Source organism: Eulemur rufifrons, chromosome 8 (genome assembly GCF_041146395.1).
Source record: "Eulemur rufifrons isolate Redbay chromosome 8, OSU_ERuf_1, whole genome shotgun sequence".
Classification (NCBI taxonomy): Eukaryota; Metazoa; Chordata; class Mammalia; order Primates; family Lemuridae; genus Eulemur; species Eulemur rufifrons.
Genome location: NC_090990.1, coordinates 56,155,304 through 56,167,445, shown reverse-complemented (window position 1 = coordinate 56,167,445; position 12,142 = coordinate 56,155,304).

Here is a 12,142-nt window from a genome sequence, read left to right as displayed (position 1 = left end):
AAAATTATGAGCAATCATGAGCTTCAACATCTATATATCTAAAAAAGAAAACCTCAGCAGCAGTATCTGGCAAAAGAATATTATCCAGGTCAGCAGTTTTTCCTATAAAAATGAATGATTATGCAATAACTATCACAGCATGGTTGGTTATATTTCAGTATTAGGTGAGATGGTATTTATTTTCAGTCCATTCCATCACCATAATAATTTGAATGATCCTTTCCTCCCTTTTTGTTCTCAATTGAACTGAATTTAAGATGATCTGTAGCTTTACCTAGTGCAATTGTGAAAAAAAGTGCCCTTTCATAACAGCATCTTTGAATATATGTAAAGTGCATTCCACATGCCAGCAGCAATATCACTTAGGAACTTGTTAGAAAAGGAAATTCTCAAACCCATCCCCAGACTATTCCAAATAATAAACTTTGTGGGTGGATCACAGAAATGTATGTTTTAATAAGCCCTCCATGAGATTCAGCTGCAAATTGATAGAAATTAATGATAACAAACACCATAGTAAGTTAGAGATTGCCCCTGAAATGTGATTTGAAAACTGACAGTTGTCAAAGTACATCAGTCAAACATTTTGGCAGAAGCTTGGAACTGCACCATCAAAAATGCAGATATCCTTGAAAGTGGTAGTCCATCCCCTCTTTTATTATCAGTTAAGACTTTATTTCCCTCTTTTATTATTAGTTAAGGGACATGCAGCTCTTTCCTATTTTAGTCCATGGTCTACTTGTATATTATTTCCCTTCACAGTGGGCTCCAGAAGATGGCCAATGATCAACTAATCACCAAATTCAGTGGTTCATGGTTCACCCCTTTGGTCTCATACACCTTTACCTGTGAATGACATTTATTTGATGCAAAAATCCATAATATTAGGCAATATGAAATGCTACCATTTATTTTAAAAATTTATTTAATTGACAAAAGTTGAATATATTTATTATGATATGTTGTTTTGAAATATGTACATATTATGGAGTGGCTGAATCAAGCTAATTAACAAACATTACTTATATTTACCATTGTTGTAGGGGGAACACTGAAAATCTTCTCCTAGCAATTTTCAAGATACATTTGTTATTAACTATAGTCATCAGGTTGTATAATAGAGCTATTGAATTTATTCCTCCTATCAAACTGAAATTTTAAATCTTTTGACCAACATCTCCCCAATCGCCCACCCCTCTAGCCCCTGGTAACCACTGTGCTACTCACTACTTCTATGAGTTCAGCCTTTTTAGATTCCACATGTAAGTGAGACCATGCATATTTTTATCTCTCTGTGCCTGGCTTATTTCATATAGCGTAACATAATAGAAATAACATATAAGTGTTCATTTAACATATATCTTAAATGTAAGACCTGAAACCATAAAAGTACTGTAAGAAAACATAGGGGGAAAGGGCTACGGCATTGGTCTGTGCAATGAATTTTTGGATATGAACCCCAAAGCAAAGCACAGGCAACAAAAGCAAGAATAGACAAGGTAGACTACATCAAACTAAGAAGGTTCTGTATAGCCAAGGAAATAATTAACAGAGTAAAGAGACAACCTATATCACAGGAGAAAATATTTGCAAACCATATATCTGCTAAGGACTTAATAACCAAACTATATAAGGAATTCAAACAACTCAATAGTAACAAAATAAATAATCTGATTTAAAAATGGACAAAGGATCTGAGTAGATATTTTTGAAATAAGACACACAAATGTCCAACAGATACATCAAAAATGTTCAAAATTACTAATCATCAGAAAAATTCAGATTAAAAGCACAATGAGATATCACATAACACCTATCTGAATCACTATTATCAAAAAAAAACAAAAGATAATAAAAATTGGAGAAGATGTGGAAAAAGAGGAACTATTGCACAGTATTGGTGGGAATGCAAATTAGTACAGCCATTATAGAAAATAATATGGAGGTTCTTCAAAAACTTAACAATACACCTCTCATATGATCCAGCAATCCCACTACTGGGTATATATACAAAGGAAATGAAATCAGTATGTCAAAGACATATCTGCACTCCCATGTTTATTACAGCATTACTCACAATAGCTAAGATATGGAAACACCCTAAGGTCCATCAACAGATGAAGGGATAAATAAAATGTGGTCTATGTAGATAATGGAATACTATTCAGATTTAAAAAAAGAAGAAAATCCTGGTATTTGAGACAATGTGGATGAACCTGGAGGACATTATGTTAAGTGAAATATGCCATTCATTTTTAATTGTCTCTTGAAACTGTTAAATATAATCACTTTAGAACATTCTTCCAACTTAAGTCGGTGGTTTTACTCCGTACTGGTTTCTTGCTTTCTTTTTGAACCCTGATATTTTTCTAATTTATAAACATGGATTTTTATAATTGTTGCTCTTTAGCTGTTTCCTTTTATTGCTATTGTTATATATAATCGTGTGTGTGTGTGTGTGTGTGTGCGCGCGCGTGTGTGTGATTGTAATTATGGTGGTACCTAATGCCTTCTTTTAAATCTCTTTTACTGGGTTTCCTGGTTTCTGTGGAAGGCCAAGAGACCACATTGTAAACTGAAGAAATTTTCTTAAACTGTGGTATGCATACACTAGGTAGCAGTATATAACATGATTTAGATGGTATATAAATAAGTCAAATTCATGAATTCCTAAATATCATTTTCTGTAAATATAAAGATAATAATCAATTTTGTAGCAGGGAGAGGAGGAAATTCTACCAGGATGATGCATGTAAAAAAAATTGCATATAGTTGAATTAAACGATTAGCTTAACTTTTTTTCCAATTAAGTCTTTGAAAATTTATGTCTTTCTCCCAACTAAGTATAATATAATTTTTAGCCTTATTTTGGTAACTAACACCTAAGTCATATATAAACACTTATTAATATTTAATTTTATTATGACTAATTAACACTATTTATAAGGAAGGTGTGCCATAGATACACATATGCACACACACCCCCTAAAAAAGATTCCAAGCTTATATTATGAAAATGTGTATTCATAAGCAAGGATCCTTCCTGAACCTGGAACTCTTTATATTAGCCCCATGATCTCCAACTTCTATCCATGTCAGAGCATAGCAGGCTCTGAGGACTAGCCCAGAGTCCAGCCAAATTGCAAATCACCCTAATTGTGAAGACAGGAATGATCACAAGTGTCTAGCACCTCTAATTCAGGTAGAAAAGGACAGTTAGGCATGCCCTTGACCAGAGCACTACACACTGGCGAAGGACAACTTAGTAACCAAGAAAAAGGGAAATAAGTTACTTAAGCTGGATAAGTATACCTCAGGGTCAGAGAGTCACCAACTATCCCAGTCACAGAAGTAGGGGAGGGAGATAGGACAGTGAGGACCTTTCCTGCTTGCCTAGTGTGTAAATAAAAGTCTTAAAAGAGCCCTTGGTAAATCCAATTGCCTCTTTTCTGACTCAGAACCACAGTTACTATTCCCTCTGAATTGATAAGACAGGATCTATTAGAGTTTCAAGTATTTCAGTGAAAGAAATAAATAAAAAGAATAATTAAGTGGTTACTTGATAAATGAAGGGAAAGATTTCAAGTGGCATCAAAATACAGAACGTCTTCTAAGGGAAGTTCAAGAGCTATTTATTTTTATTGCAAGTTCAAATATGTACATACATAAAGGAGGCCTGCTATCGTAGAGGCCTAAGAGTAATAATAAGTACATCAGATATTCAAACATAACTGAAGTAAATTCATCTGGACAGAAAACTTGGAATCTCACATAGCTCAACCCTGACAGAAATCTGGCATTACATTCTCAAAGTGAAACTGTCGAAAATAGGCATCAATTCATTTTCTATAAAATTTAATATGATACTATATATTTTTATCCCCAAGTAATCATTTATAATAAATCTTCTTAGGTCTAGCAAAATATTTGTTTAGTGTTAATTAATGAAGGATACAATATTTATAAATTTCATATAATTTATAAAATCCACACAACTTGAAGTATATGGTGTATGGTGTGATACCCTAATTCTTCTGACTATGGCTTATTTTGTGCTATTGTAAATCTTAGAATATCAAGGAATGAGATAGTGTCTGGACAAGATAATATCAAAAACAACCTCCTAACCTGTAGGTTGTATGATGATAGCATTTAGTAGAATTGGGAGATGAATAGAAAATGTATTGTAATATTGTTGAGGTTCACTTTCTGTTATTTGTTAGGCTAGGTCATTGCCTGACTTTGCATATCTTGGTGAATGTTAAGTGATCAATAAAATCTTCCAAGTTTCTGAGAATCAAATTGTTCTCTGTCTTCTAGTAAATTATTCCAGGAATTTAAGGGGCCAGGGGACATGGGATGATGGCTCTTGTCCCCAATAACAGATAACTTTACACAAACGTGCAACACTTTAGAGTAAAATCGGGAACTACTTATTCATACAAGAAGCCCCTTTCATTGGTCCTTCAGCATCTCTCTCCTGTTATATTTGTCAATAGGTGGATTGATGCCTCAAAATATCTTCATAATCATGATAGTTTAAGTTTCATAGATATAGGAACCAGCCCAGGATCCTGTGACATTGCTAAGACTAAAGGCATTTCAGCAAACACCTGAACATAACACAGAAGTGAAACTGATTTCCCATTAACATTTCACTTCATTAAAAAACGCATTTCATATAGTCTCATCAACAAGTGAAGCCATTGCTGTTGTGAAAATGCAATAGAGTTCAGAACATTCTAATCTTTTGTATGCTTCAAGCACACTTCATACTAGTAGGTCTACTCTTCCCACTCAAATAGGGAACTTAATTTGTGGAGTTATTTTCATACATCTTAATGGAATTTTTTTCTTTTGTATCTCTTCTACCACAAAGAAAATGAGCTCTGATAAAATGTTATTTGTTTATACATATACAGTATACAAATACATACATATATACATACACACACACACTGAAGCAACACAAAATAGTAGAAGGCTAAAGCTCTGGAGATAACACACTCATGAAATATATGTTCTATTCCAGAATTGTATTTTTAACAAGATAATAATGGAAAAGACAATTCAAGACTAAAGAATCCCTGTCTGTTTTAAATGAGGACCCAAAAAGAGCTACACTAGCAGCTGACTTTAAGAAAAAAATAAGTATAAGCATTTTCAGCCCATTACAAACAGAAACAGCTGCATTACCAACCCCTCAGAGATACAGCTGATAATGAAAATGTTACAGACCTTTAAGTGGAACATCTCTGCCAGACAAGGTTACAATAGTGAACTTACATTAAGGAAGAAAGCATTCAGTATTTATGATTTGCAATTTTAGCTTGTGTTTAAAGTAGTACAGGAGGATTCACGGGGGATTTAATGTTCTAGGAAATCTATTTGGTCAGTACTGTAAGATTTTATGGCCTTTCATTAAGACTTGAAAGTTTAACTGTACAGATTCTGCATTGAATGCAAATCATGCTATTTTGTGCAGCCTGTTCTCTGAACATCTCTAATGCAACAGTTGAAAGAGGCAGTTAGTGAAGCCTTATATTTTAAACTGGCTGGCATCAAAGCCGATAAATACAATATTCATCAAAGGACTTTAGAGGACAAAGCTTTAAATGAAAAACCCAGAGAATTGTTTATTCTTTTAAAATTTATGCTTTGTGGAAACCGAAAGAACCACACTTTAAGTGCTCAGTATGTAGTTTAACATCAAAAATTGTTCTCCGTGAAGAATATTTTAAATTTTGGAAAAATGGTTAGATTCATCCAAATTTGTACAAGAAGCCATAACTTATTCTACAATAATTTTCCCAATGTGAATCACAAAACTTACAGGAATTATCAGCATCAGTCAAATAACAGGTTCAAATAAATCTTCCTGAATAAATCAAGCAATCAAGGAGCTTTCATATAGGTTTTCTCTTTTAATTCTCACAATAATCCAATATTTTGTTTATTGTTAGATCTGTTCTACAGATGGGAAACTGAAGTTCAAAGATGCAGTAATTTGACCAACATCTTCTAGTGTCTATGTGGATTCTAAAGGTGGTATTTTTTTCTATGCTATACCATGTTATTATTTTTAAGCAAATATGCCCACATTGTATTTCTAGTAATTTTGAAGACATCATTTCTATATTATTCAAAAATTTTCTTTGCTTTTCTGTTGAACCTGACCCAAACCAAAACAGCCGAGGTAATTAATCCATATGCATTGAACAAAGTCAGTTTAACCGAAGAAGGGTGAAAGAATTTTTTTAATATAATTGTCACTTTCCAAGGAGCACTTTAAGATGCCAAAGAAAAACACAAGTGCATGCCAAAACAAAACAAAAACAAAACTAATCTATGCTGTAAAGGTAGAAAAGTGGTTCCATTTAGAGGAAGAGAGGCTAGAAGAAGTTCTCAGATTGTTCTAGCATTTTGTTTCTGATTCTGTGTTTTCCGTACGTGTTCCTTTTGTGAAATTGTAGCTATATACTCCAGTATCAGACTGCCTCACCTGTGTTGGCACAATCCTGGCTTCTGGGACCTTGTCTTTTATCTTAATTCCTAATTACTTTATGACTATGACTATCATCTTCTATATCTCTGGTAACTGAAAGTTATTTTATTTAGAATCTCAGTAACTAATTCTGACTTCAGACCATGATTTTGACATACATTTCTTGGACAATGTTGGATGATAAGAGACATAAGAAATCAGGTAAAGACTAAAATATTGCAATAGCTTTAATAGTAGTAAAGTTGGAGTAGGGAAATCAGAATAGATCATAAATAAACCTTGAAACTTGAACTTCCTATTACTTTCCTGGCCACTCACTCACTTTTCACACAAAATAGACTATGGAAGGGAAGTTGAAACTGCAGAATCTTTCAGGGAATAATGGGGTACCCACTGCCAGCCAGCCTTAAACCTTGTCAAGTCTGAAAATAAAATTATAAGAAGAAAGTACTCTTTTATGTTGTCCTGAGAGGCAGATTCTGGGCTCAGACACAACTATGTTCACTATGTGGGGGTAAAGAGCTCATTGTCTGTACTGATCAATGTGGCTGGAAATATACAAAAAATTGAGTCAATTGTTTGAGCTAGATTTGAACATTTTTTTATACCTAATGTTACCAATTTCATAACTAACTCCTCTAGGGGAAAGATTGTAGAGGAGAATGAAAAGATTCACTGAATAAAGTAAAATATCCTTCAATGGAAATATAAAGAATGAAGTAATAATTTTCACCCTCTCCCTAAATCCTTATTTGATATTTAGATCCTGTTGCTCTAGAACTGAAGCTTTCACATTGTGCAATATGGACTTCTACATTCTGTGTTTTATAGCAAGGAAATATACTCATTTGAATTTTACATAATCTCATACACTTTACCACTTTACAATTGTTGCTATTGTATCATTGAATACCTGCTAAGCTACAGGTCAATTATCAATGAGCAGTACACAAGTATTAATAGCTTAATTCTCTATGTTGGGAGAATAGACCAACCTAATAAAAAAACTCCATTCTTAGTTTTAAACTTAGTAATGTTCTTATCATATTACTTTGCCTGGAAGTATACTAAAGTACTTTATCTTATTCAGAAATCATCTCTAGACAGAAATTAGCATTTAGAAACTATGAGGATATCGCTCTCTTAGCACAGTAAAGGACAACCCTTTATTGAAACGGTGAACCCTTTTTGAAGAGCAGAATAATATATGTCCATCAAAGCCTACTGAGAGGTAATTATTTAAATTCTTTGAGAAATAAACTCATGGAATGAGTTCAGATGTGCCTCTCTTATCAATCTTAACACAGAGCATTTAAAATATCAACTGTTCATCACATATATTTCTATCAGTGTCTTTTGTGTCCAAAAAAGATGGAACAAAACATATATTGTCATTCCTCGCTATCCATGGGGGATTGGTACCAGGACCCACCTCAAATACCAAAATCCACGGATGTTCAAGTTCCATTGTAAAAAATGGTGTAGTATTTACTTATAACCTACACATATCTCCTATATACTTTAAGTCATCTCTAACTTACACCTAATAAAATGTAAGTGCTATATAAATAGCTGTTATACTGTTTTGACAAGAAAAAATAGTCTGTATATGCTCAGTACAGATACAACCATCCATTTTTAAAAGTATTTTTTATCTGCATTTTGTTGCATCCACAGTTGCAGAATCCACAGATACAGAGGTCCGACTGTAATTCCCTGGAGCATATAGGCTAGGGGTGAAAAAGATACGAAAACATAAAGTTACAACATATACTGTCACTGTTGCAGTGGAGATTTTCACAAGAGTCCATAGAAGCCCAGCAGAGTAAGCACTTAACAACTTCCTGGGGAAATCAGGAAAAGCTACAGAAGAGGCCCTATTAGTGCAGACAAAGGACGAAGCGGTATTTTACCCTGAAAGTATTAGGAGAAGATGAGATGAGTGAGGAGAACATTATCAGGAAAGTGGATAGTACAACGTTATATGCTTCAATTCAAATCTTCATTGCATATATATTTATGCATTCAATGAAGATTTATTCAGTGCCTGTAATGTGCCAGAACTTCTAGGTTCTGAGAACATTTTCAGAAAATACCGACAATGTCCCTGCCCTCCTGGTGCTTATATTGTAGTAGTGGAGACAGAGCCTTTCAAAGGGAAAAAGGATTAAGAGTGTGTGTGTGTGTGTGTGTGTGTGTGTGTTTGGATATGGATGAGAAAATGAAGAGTTTTGTCTTGAACATGCTAAAGTTTAGATTCCACTACATGAGGAGCTATCCTGCAGACAGTTCCATATATCAGTCTGTTTCTCAGTGTAAATGTCATAGCTGAATCAGTACAGAGACAGCATTAAGTTCATGGGACAGAAGGAGGTCACCAGACATTTCTGTGCAGATACAAAGTGGAATAGGGGCCGGGCGCGGTGGCTCACGCCTGTAATCCTAGCACTCTGGGAGGCCGAGGCGGGTGGATCGCTCAAGGTCAGGAGTTCGACACCAGCCTGAGCAAGAGCGAGACCCCGTCTCTACTAAAAATAGAAAGAAATTATATGGACAACTAAATATATATATATAGAAAAAAATTAGCCGGGCATAGTGGCGCATGCCTGTAGTCCCAGCTACTTGGGAGGCTGAGGCAGGAGGATCGCTTGAGCCCAGGAGTTTGAGGTTGCTGTGAGCTAGGCTGACGCCATGGCACTCACTCTAGCCTGGGCAACAAAGTGAGACTCTGTCTCAAAAAAAAAAAAAAAACCAAAGTGGAATAGGAATGAGACTGAGCACTGAGACTCCAACATTGAGATGCTGACAAGAGGAGCATCCAGCCAGCAAAGCTCACTGAAGGTGGTTAATAGCGTAGGAAAAACATTTGAAGATTAGAGTGTCCGAAAGGAAAATTTAAAAAGTGTCTCCAAAAAATGTGTGATTAACAGTGAAAATGCCGCAGAGAGTTTAAATAATATCAGAAATTATCATTAACTGCTGTTTGTCAAGATGGAATTGGCAGATTTAAGCAGAAGATTTGACCAAAGTGATTTATTTAATAATATTTGATTAGTGTGGGCTGAGGGAAAAAGGAAAATGAAGAAGTAGAACTGGAGTCATAACACATCTTTTAAAAAATTGTAATGCCAGAGGGGAAGCAGAAACAGATTATTGTAAGGAGGACACTGCAGACTTGGTCTACTGAGAGCACCTTAAGAAAGGAAAGAGTGATGAGATTTTGTGTGTCTAGGACACCCCAAAATGTCTTAATCACAGACAGTGAGAAAGGCTGAAGTGAGAGGGTCAAAGCAAACAAAAACAATAAGGGGAGAAAAATGAGGTATGAACAGAGTCACAGCCAGGTGTGGCCGAAGGCAAAGATCAGCGTTTTGGTGTGAAAACAAGTGTGTGAAACCAGGGAGAAAGATAAAATGCAGGCAGTGTGTCTTTTTTTCCCACCACCAGTGTGTTATCTGTATGTCACATAGTAATAAATAATGAGAAATAAATTTTTATTGAATGAATGCATGATGTAATGTATATATTCTGAGAACAGGAGACTATTGACAGGTATTTCAGTACTATTGGGGATAAAAGCAGGATTCCAAGTACTGGAATTAAAGTGGAACTTGCAGATAAAACTGAAAACCAAACACATTGATTACAACGTGTCAGTGTTTTGCATAACTAAGATATTCATTACATCTACTATAAATAACAAGTTGATGGACTGCAGCTTTTTTTTTCTTTTTCTATTTTTTTGTCTTTCTTTTTTCCTCATTTTTTTTTTTTTTTTTTGACCAGGAAACCTATTGTCCAAAATGAAAGTGAAATCTTTTGAAGACTACTGAATATGTAAAAGAGGTGAAAGTTTAGTAGTTCTCTTGTGTGAAGGGAGAGGTCTGGAGGGAGCCCTGCTAACACATACAGTACCTCCCTCTTATCTACTGAAAATGGTCCCTGTCAGGTATCAAAGGATGCTAAAATAACATTGGAAACACTTTGAAGCATTTAATTCATGATATAATGAAACTGTACCTTATGTATAAACTTTCTGAAACCCATGCATTGTGTCTAGTAAAGCATATTTATCTGAGAGGAAATAAAATATTATTATGGAGTATAACAAGGAGAAGATATATGAATTGCCATGAATAGCTGATAAAGACCATCTTACTCCAACTTCTACTTAGCAGGGCAAGAACTGTAAAAGATATATTAAATAGGTATTAAAAATGGCATACTTACCCAGCCCTGAGTCAACTGTACCAGAGGCAATCTCCCATTTTTCTGAACGTATGTCCTCTCTCTGTTCCTTACTAATAGCACTTCTCATTTTCTATGGTACAGTACTGTTATTTTTGTATTTACACAATGTTTTCACTATGAGTGGAGTCTTTTCAAGAGATAGGACGATAATCTGTAGGATGTAATCAATTAGTGTTTACTAATTGAATAAACACAATTGGTATGGTCCAATTAAGATGTGTAGGTATAGAGAGACTTCTCATTATATTATGAATGAAAATGTTCTATATTCCAGGTGACAAGAAGATGGAATTTGTATTCAATTAAATGTCTTTTATATTGTATAAATTGTATAATTTTATGCAAAACTAGGAGAATAATGGTAGCCTCTTGATAATTATACCTATTTTATTAGAAAATTTAACAGAGCATTTAATACTTTATTGCAATCTATAAAATTCAAAGAGTTGACAGAAGTATAAGAAATTAAACAATGACTCACTAACATCAGGAATAATCTGAAGCTGCTTCTTATCAATTTTACTTAATATAAGTACAAATTTTTTCATAAAGTTAATTGTACAGCCAGTCTTTTCAACCACCAATTGTTCATACTTCATACTAAACAAATCATTGAAATTTCACAAATTTAGTCTTATGGAATGTCTTTGGAAATATATTCCTTATAAAATAATATGCTTTGTTAGGTAATAGCAGACATTCTTGTTCAGTTTCTGTTTTCAAGGAAAAAGTTTTCACTATTTTAACATAAATATGTGTTTGCTATAATGTTTGATATACTTGCTTCATTATGAATAGAAGAAAGTTCTTTTAGAACATCCATAGAAAGAAGTTTGGAAAGAATATTTTATTATGAATTGGTATTAAACTTTAATTTCTATTTTTTCTAAATCAATTGAAATAATCAAATGATTTTTCTCCTTTACTATGTATACATGGATTGCATTGATTGATGTTTAATATAAAAACTACCTTAAATTCTTTGAATAGATACTGCTTGTCTGTAACATATATATCATTTTTATATATTTCACATTAATTTTGTTAACTTTTTAAAGGGTTTTTGGACCTATGTTCAAAAGTATGAAGAATCTATAATTTATCATTCTTCTAAAATTTTTCTTAGGTTTTTGGTGTCAAGGTTATACTTGACTCACAGAGTAAGTTTAAGAATACATTCATTTTTTTCTTTGCTTTGGAAGACTTTGTGTAAGTGTCTTCCTTAACAATTGGTAGAATTCAGTGGTGTAGAGTGAAGTTTTCTTAATGAAAATATTTTGATTACAGATTCAAAGTTGGTCCTTTGGAAAAGACTAATAAAATCGATTAATTACTCCCAAGACCTCATAGATCTCTTTCTACTGGTTTTGCTTTTATTATTTATTT